Source organism: Cryptomeria japonica, chromosome 7 (genome assembly GCF_030272615.1).
Source record: "Cryptomeria japonica chromosome 7, Sugi_1.0, whole genome shotgun sequence".
NCBI classification, from domain to species: Eukaryota; Viridiplantae; Streptophyta; class Pinopsida; order Cupressales; family Cupressaceae; genus Cryptomeria; species Cryptomeria japonica.
This window is the reverse complement of record NC_081411.1, coordinates 563,471,078-563,479,567: the sequence shown is the minus strand read 5'-3', so window position 1 is coordinate 563,479,567 and position 8,490 is coordinate 563,471,078.

Sequence of the window (8,490 nt, the reverse complement as noted above, 5' to 3'; positions counted from 1 at the left end):
CTAATTCAACAATCGGGTTGATATCTTAAATTGTTCAAATAATTTCCCTTCGTTTGATTAATTAAATAATTAATCAATCCCCTTTCTTACTAATATGTCCTCCCTTTTGAATAATTAAATGGATATTTATTTATTCTTTCACTTTTTTTTACAATTAATATTTTTTATTTTAATTGGCTAATTTGAGTGGAATTAATAATTGTTTATAAAGTCACATAAATTTGTCCACTTAATTAAATGAATATTTAGTATTTATTTGATTATTTAACCATCAATCAATAATTAATTAAATTAATATTTAATTAATTCATCTTAACCCTCTTCTCTTATTAATTAAATAAATTATTCAATTTATTCGATTTAATTCACTTAACCAAATTCAGACCATTAATTAAATAAATAAATCATATTTGTTTAATTAAATCTTCTCTCACATTTAAATAAATTAATATTAATTTAAATCCCCCAAAATCCCATCTCTCACATTTAAATAAATCAACATTTATTTAAATCACCTTTATCCTCCACCCACTTACATTTTCCTACAAGTGCAAGTTGCACAACTATTTTAAATAAATAAATAATTTATTTAAAATTCTATTTATCCTCACCCACTTGAAACCTTTAATGGTTTCCCTTAAAGTCTTCAAACTTAGTGGCTTCCTTCTAGAGTCTTCTCAAGCCTTTAATGGTTTCCCTTAAAGTCTTCAAACTTAATGACTTCCTTCTAGAGTTTTCTCAAGCCTTTAATGGTTTCCTTTAAAGTCTTCAAACTCAATGGCTTCCTTCTAGAGTCTTCTTAAACCTTTAATGGTTTTCCTCAAAGTCTTCAAGCATTTAATGATTTATCTTCCTTTTTCTCATGTAAATAAATTAAGATTTATTTAAATCCAAAATTCACATTCACATCTAAATAAATTAATATTTATTTAAATATCTATCCAAATACAAATTACACCATTTAATTGAAATAAATGATTTTATTTTAATTGAAAATCCCAAAATTCCTCCCACTTACATGCCTAAACCCCTTCTAGATTTTTCTAACCCCTTCCTAATTAGCCTAATCCATCCCCTAAATATTGTCACATTCCTAAGCAACTTGGAAGTCACTTCTCAAAGCCCTCAAAGTCTTTGAAAGACATTTAAGGCTTTAAGTCTTCAAATGGTTAACCTCTAAAGTCTTCCAAACCATTAAAGGCTCTTACATAACCATTTATGGTTAACTCACCTTTTACCTTTGGTTAGAGACTTTCCTCTAACTTAACCATCCTTTTGACTCACGGGTCTCTTCAAATCATTTGTTTCTTTGACTAAGGTAACCATTTAACCCTTGCACATTCATTTATCCCTTGAATAAAAGGAATATCCATTAACCTAACCCTAACCCAACCCCTTAGGGTAACCATTATGTCCCCTCAAGCATTCAATGCTCCTTATCTCTCCTCTCAAGCCTCCACATGGTGAAACTTGTCAACATGAGATTGGGTTGAAAGTCTCATATGGATTGAATATCTTTCAATCCTAACCCTTGTTAAGATTGCTCAATCTTAACCCTTCATTTTCCCATTTATTTTATAAATAGAACCCTTCTCCTCAAGCAAAGGAAGGAAGCATTAGAGTATTGTTGTTATATTGGTATTAGCATAGAGTTTTTTCATAGCATCACTATCTACACTTGCATAGCATTTGTTTATCAGATCCAACCATCTTGAATCTTCATATGGCATCCATGGCTAGTGCTAAAAGCTGAGAGCTACACTCATGTGGAATTTGGAGAGGAGAGAAACAAGGGAGGAGAAACTATGAGCATCTTGATTAGCATTTGGAAGAGTATAGTTTATCTATTCTATGTTTGTATGCTTTCTATTTCATGTTTAATATCTTTCTTGATATGCCTGTTTAGGATAATCTTTTTTTGCTAACACTAACGTTTGTTTCTTGTGCTCTTGTGTGTGTTGTCATCGAACAGATTTTCTAATCCTTTTTGCAGAGCATAATTTGGTGAACCTGACGTGAATCAAAAAGCAATCATTTTGAAGACTACTAACTTTTGAATATTTTAATTGACACACAGGTTATTCTCTTGCGCTTTTATTCTCAGTTTAGCGCCTTCGCAAATTGATACTTTAGCGCTATTGTCTATACTGTTTCTCTTTCGTGTTAAATATCGCTTCTATTTTCACATAGAGTAGAGCTATTGTAACAGAGAGTTGTAAGAAAATTCCTTTTAACCGAAAACCTAAATTTTTAGGCTTGTAGAAGCCCACCAAAACATGTGGATTTTTCTAACTAATTATGTTTTGTGCAGGTTTTAACTAACCCCTACAATAGGATTTTTTTTAGCAATTTTAGTTTAGGATATAAATTTGTTCATATTGCTAACTTTTTCTTTCAAATTAGGATAAAATAAATCCATTTTCCTTTTGGGTTAAAATCAACTACACTTCCATTTGGAGTTTTAAAAAGAACCACATCTTTCGTTTAGAGCTCTAAAAAGAATCACACTTGTTCAAAGTTAAAAAGAATCACAAAAACAAACACAAAATTATTTTTTGCAAAGTTAAGAACAAATTCTTTTGGTTTTCAAAATCAACAAGACAAATTTTATTTCTTGCATCAAACTAAAATTCACAATCAACACTTCATTTTGTGCAAGTTAAAAAGAATCCCCAATTTGTCAAAGTTGTTCTCACATTGATTTACTTCAAGCAAAACATGCTCTTAATTTAGTTGACTAGGATTTCCAATTCCTAGATTACAACACATTTTGCCATTGAAGGATAAAAAGAACACCATGACTGTTGGAGCAACATCTCCAATTAGATAGAACATCATTGCAATGACAAGTTAAAAAGAACAAGTGCATTTCGTGTTTGGCACACTTGTGTAAAAAGAGTTTGTCGAGTGGTCCTACTTCTAACACACACTATCCTCTCCCTTGGCTTTCGTGTTCCTAGGTGCAAGAGAAAAGTGTTAGTAACACTCAAGTTTTATCTTTTTAAGAGAGGCCTGCCAACAGATCGATCACTCTTGGGAATGACCTCGCGCGGTAAATCCTTCAAGCCGCTATAGAAATCAGGTGAGAGCGAAAGCTGTAGCCTTGGGTATAGCTGTTCCTACAGTGTAACTTGCCGAAAGGACAAATGGGCTCCACCGCAAGTTACAAGGCTCTTAAGTGAGTCATTGCAAAATGAACTTATGTCCAAAAACATCGAAAATTACTAAACACCTTTAAGTAGTAGCCCACCCGTTCTATTGATTGAGGATATTTTTGATAAATTTAGTGCAAGAGCATAGAAGGTTTTGCTCCCAAGACACTCACCATACATATTTTCTTGAGTAGAAACATAGCTTTTTGAAAGGTTACTTGTAGCCCGATAAAAGTGGTGACTCCCCCATCATAGGGATCATCTATTTGTTATGATCGTGCAAGACTTAGTATATCACATCCTTACCTGCCACAACGAGATTCATAAGGTATGTAGTACCAAAGTCGAAGAAATATCAAGATGTGGGCTGAACTTATCACAACTGGCCATTTGACCTTAGGGATAAATAGTGTTTGAAGTGTTTTCGTTTTGAGTCAAGACCAGTGTAAATTGAGCCGACTTCAGGCTTTGGAAAACACCTAAAATACATTTAAAGGAAAGAGTCATAAAAAGTCCAAGGATTGGGTTGATCTAGACCCATACTTATTTGTGCCTTTTTGAGGCAACATTCTTGTGTTTGTGTGCTTGCTTTGTTTTCTTGTCAAAGAAGAGTCAAAAATCAATTCCAAAACAAGTATTCATCCAACACAAACATTTTAAAAAAACCAACAAAGATAAAAAAACAAAGGGCAAAAATAGAGTATCAAACTATATGACCATTCTTCCAATCTTGAGAAAGAAGAATCTTCATCAACATATCAACTTGAAGAAAAGACCATTGAGCTCAAAGGCTTTTATGAAAAAGAAGAAATTCTTCTATCTAAATGGACAAATCTTTTTCTCTCATAGAGCTTTCTTACGTCACATGTGTCTATATCTTCAAGGGAAATCAAACGAGTTTGATCAAGAGTCATTAAACCACAAAGCTTTCACTCAATACCGAGCTTTGAGTTATCACAAGAACAAGGGAGGCAAGATCAATCCTGACTTCTTTCAAGACATTTGTATCACATATAACGTAGCTCGGGAAGAACCACCAACTCCCGAAAGAGAAGAGGAAGAATTTGTCCCCTATGTAACACAAAGTTTTTATTGAAGTTAACATCTCATCCATTCTTACATTCACATATCATCACACCATTCCAACTCTCAAAACATCAAGAGGTTCTTGTCCTAAGTTTTTTTTAGTAATTGCTGAATCAAACACAACACATTATAGGAGTTGAGAAAATACAACACCATAGGAGCTCAAATAATCTCTACAAGCTAAAAAACCTGTTATAAGGAGAAGCAATGAAGCAAATCACAAAAGGAAAGAATACACAGGAAAAATATGCTCCAAAAGATGAGAGCTCAATAATCTCAAAAAATGTATTGTGAAAATAATCCTTCTTCATACAATGAAAAGAAAGAACTCAACCTTTAATAGGTCAAGAAACCCTAAAAGGGAAAACCTAGGTTTGCACATAATAATTAATTAAAATAATTAATTATATGCACCTAAAGTTAGCTTAAGTGTAAAGAGATAAAGAGAACTTAAATAATTAAACAAATAATGTTTAATTAATCAAGTAAATACCCGAATACTCTAACACCCCCCCTTAAGCTAGACTTAGGGAGAAGCTAAAACCTAGAACAACTACTGAAAGCAATAAAGATGGGTCCTGGCAACAAGGCCTGATCAGGTATCCAAATACAATGAAATCTCTATGAACAAGAGAAATAGAGAAAACCACATGGGAACAAAACTCTAATCCAAAAAGAGATGGAAAAGAATATCATTGAAGCATGAAGACCTTGCAAACTCTGTCGAAGAATAACTGCTGATCTGAAGAACATCCACTGAACTAGAACATGACCAGGTAGAGAAGACTGTAATCTGCATGAGTGCCCTCAAATGACACTACTCGAATCAGAGGCAAACAAGGCAAAAACAACTGAAATCGAAGATGCAAATGGCATGAGAAACCAAAGCGTGAAGAGCTGATCAATCAAACCACGGAAGCATTAGAACCAACAAGATAAACCTCCCCATAATGCGGAAGTGGGAGAGGGACAGGAACACTGAAAAGGATAGCAAAAAACAACTACATGACGAAGAACCAAGAAAATCAAAGGTGCTGAGACACATCATCATGAGGCGAATGTCGTGGAAGGAACACTCACTTGACAAAGGAAGATGACAAACAATAGGCAAACATCAAACCCCTCATGGCACTTGATCAACAGTGCATGTACAACAAGACACAAGATATGCAAGATTCCAAGTAAACAATGCATGATGGCACTTTATCTCAGTGCGTTTGCATAATTACAAGCTACAATGATAAGAAGACTGGAAATAGAAACTAGAATCAAAACAAAGACACCCTACTCAGAAAAGAGATCCTAGGACCTGAAACAACCACGATATCCACCAGAGTGCTGAAAAGCAAAAAACTAAATAAAATATGCATGGAGCAGAATCTGAAAAAAAACTCATATTTATGGAAAGTAAACAAAACACGCTTTTCGAAAATATAAAGTTTTCAAAAAATGGAGGTTGAATTCTCATTCTACGTCTCCCGGAGTGCAGAAAGGAGACCTCACTTTGATTGCAAAAAAACATAGTCAAACAGAAAAATTGGGAAAAATTACCAACACCATGAGGTCAGCCTCAGAACCAGCTTTCCGACGCCTATTTGTTTTCGAAAAAATGACTCCGTATGCCCAAGATAGGGCCAAAAAACCAAACCCCCCCTGAAAGAGCCAAAAAAGGGGTCTGGTGGCCGGTGGCCAAGGAGCGGCGCTCCGGTGGCGGCCCGGTGGCAGGGCGGCGGCTCGGTGGCACAGCGGTGGTCGGTCGGAAAAAAGGGCTGGGTAGTGGCGGGGGCTAGGGCGGAGGCCGCAAGGCCGGCAACGGGCTGGGCAGCTGAGCGGGGAGCTGGGGCCGCAGGCAGGTGGGGGCTAGGGCGGAGGCCGCATGGCGGCGGGCTGCAGGCTGAGCGACAGGCGAGGAGACCGGCGGTGGCGGTCGGGGAACATGTAGTGGCCGGCGGAACATGTAGCGGCCGGTGGAAGAGCCGGTGAAAGGCGGCGCGGGGCCCGAGGGTAGGCAATGACAGGGGCTGTACTGACACCTGCAGGGGTCCCACGGTACCCTGCGTACCGTGGGAACCCCCCATTAAAATTGCAAACAAACAAAAAAAAAAAAAAAAAAAAAACTATTTTCGCCTTTGTTTTTTTTTGAATTTTTTTTTTTAAAGCAAATTTCGGCTTGCATGCCGTAAAAAGGCAATTTTTTTTTTCATTTTTTCTCGATCTGCGTGCCAGGGCCGTACGACCTGGATCTGAGAAAAAAATTCACCCAGAGGCTCAGGAACAAAAAATGGTCGAATTTTATATGACCATAGGGGTTTTTGGGCCTTCTAAGCACGATGGCGAGGTCCGTTTAGGCCCAAAGTTCTCAGAAAAAAGGTCAAACCCTAGGTGCATAAAAAACTTTCTGAAACCCTAGATCTGCTTCCAAAGCCAAAAATCTCAAAACACGAACAAGTAGCTGCAGATCTGAAGCTCTGATACCATATAGGAGTTGAGAAAATACAACACCACAGGAGCCCAAATAATCTCTGCAAGATGAAAAATGTGTTACAAGGAGAAGCAATGAAGCAAATCACAGAAGGAAAGAATACACAGGAAAAATATGCTCCAAAAGATGAGAGCTCAATAATCTCCAAAAATGTATTGTGAAAATAATCCTTCTTCATACAATGAAAAGAAAGAACTCAACCTTTAATAGGTCAAGAAACCCTAAAAGGGAAAACCTAGGTTTGCACATAGTAATTAATTAAAATAATTAATTATATGCACCTAAAGTTAGCTTAAGTGTAAAAGAGATAAAGGGAACTTAAATAATTAAACAAATAATATTTAATTAATCAAGTAAATACCCGAATACTCTAACACACATCACCTTTTAGAATGTCTCTACATCTAGGATAGACTCATCCTAAGAGGCATTTCTACGTAGGTTAAAACTAGTCTATGAGTGCATCCTCTCATTACTAGGTAGTTGGGTCGGTAACACATCTCAGGCCTCTCTAAACCTTATCACATCAAACTTTGTCAATCAAACACAACAAGCAATTCAAGAAGGAACTTTGGTACCATCTACCTTTAGTGCTAGAGATTCATATGCAAAACGCTTCACCAAACATCAATCTTTCATTTTATCACCAATTTATAATCATTTTCATCAAGCTTCAACAAAAAACTTGTAAACAAAATGGCTCATACCAGGTCTAGGTCTAGACAACAAAAAATTGAAGAGGAAGAGGAGGAAAATATCAATGAATTCCAAGAAGCCTTTGGAGGAAACGTAAATGATGACAACCCAAGTACTCCTACTCCTGCAACAATAGAAAGGGCACAACACATCCCTCTCTTTAATAAACTTTTTGACAAAATACTTAGGGGCAATGCTGATGCTCACTTTTTAAGACTTGCTCAAGAGGGGGCTAAACTACCCTCTGACTTTGATGTTGCACAACTAAGACAAGCATCAGAACGCCAAAGTCGTAATGAGGATGAAAGAGGTTGAGATCACATCAGATATAACCTTCCTCAAGGTAATCCCCCACCTCCTCCTCCAAATGAAATAGACATGTTGCGACAACAAGTCAAAAATCTCGCCCAACAACTTCATAGTGGTGTAAAACCTAATCAATTTTCACTCAATGACATTTGTCCCTATCCCTTTTATAGGAATCTTCATATGCCACCTTTTCCATGAGAGTTTGAAACACCTAAGTTCGAAAAGTACCGAGGAAAAGGAGATCCTCGTGATCATGTTAGAGAATTCCATTCAGCTTGCCTCGAAGTGGCTTACGAGGATACATACCTAATGCGACTTTTTCTCCAAAGCTTGGGAGGAACAACCACATCATGGTTTTCCCGATTACCAGGTGGCATTAGGACATTTGAAGAACTCATCCAAAAGTTCCTGACACATTACCCACACAACATTGAATGTGATATCACCATGGCTGATCTATGTAACACTAAACAAAAACCAGGTGAACTATTTTCAGTTTTTCTGCAACGATGGCGTCAAATGTCTAGTAGATGTTCTCTTCAGTTGCTTGAAGAAGAACTAGTGGGAATATTTATTTCCAACTTAAACAAAGAAATGGAATTTCACCTAGACGTAAAAGACACTGATTCTTTCAATGACATGATCACCAAAGGCTTAAAATGTGAGCGAGCTCTCATCAAGAAAGGACTTATCAAAATCTACAATGAGCCAAAGGATAACCCTCGTCCACACTTCAATAGTGACAAGCCTAACTTTTGGAACAAA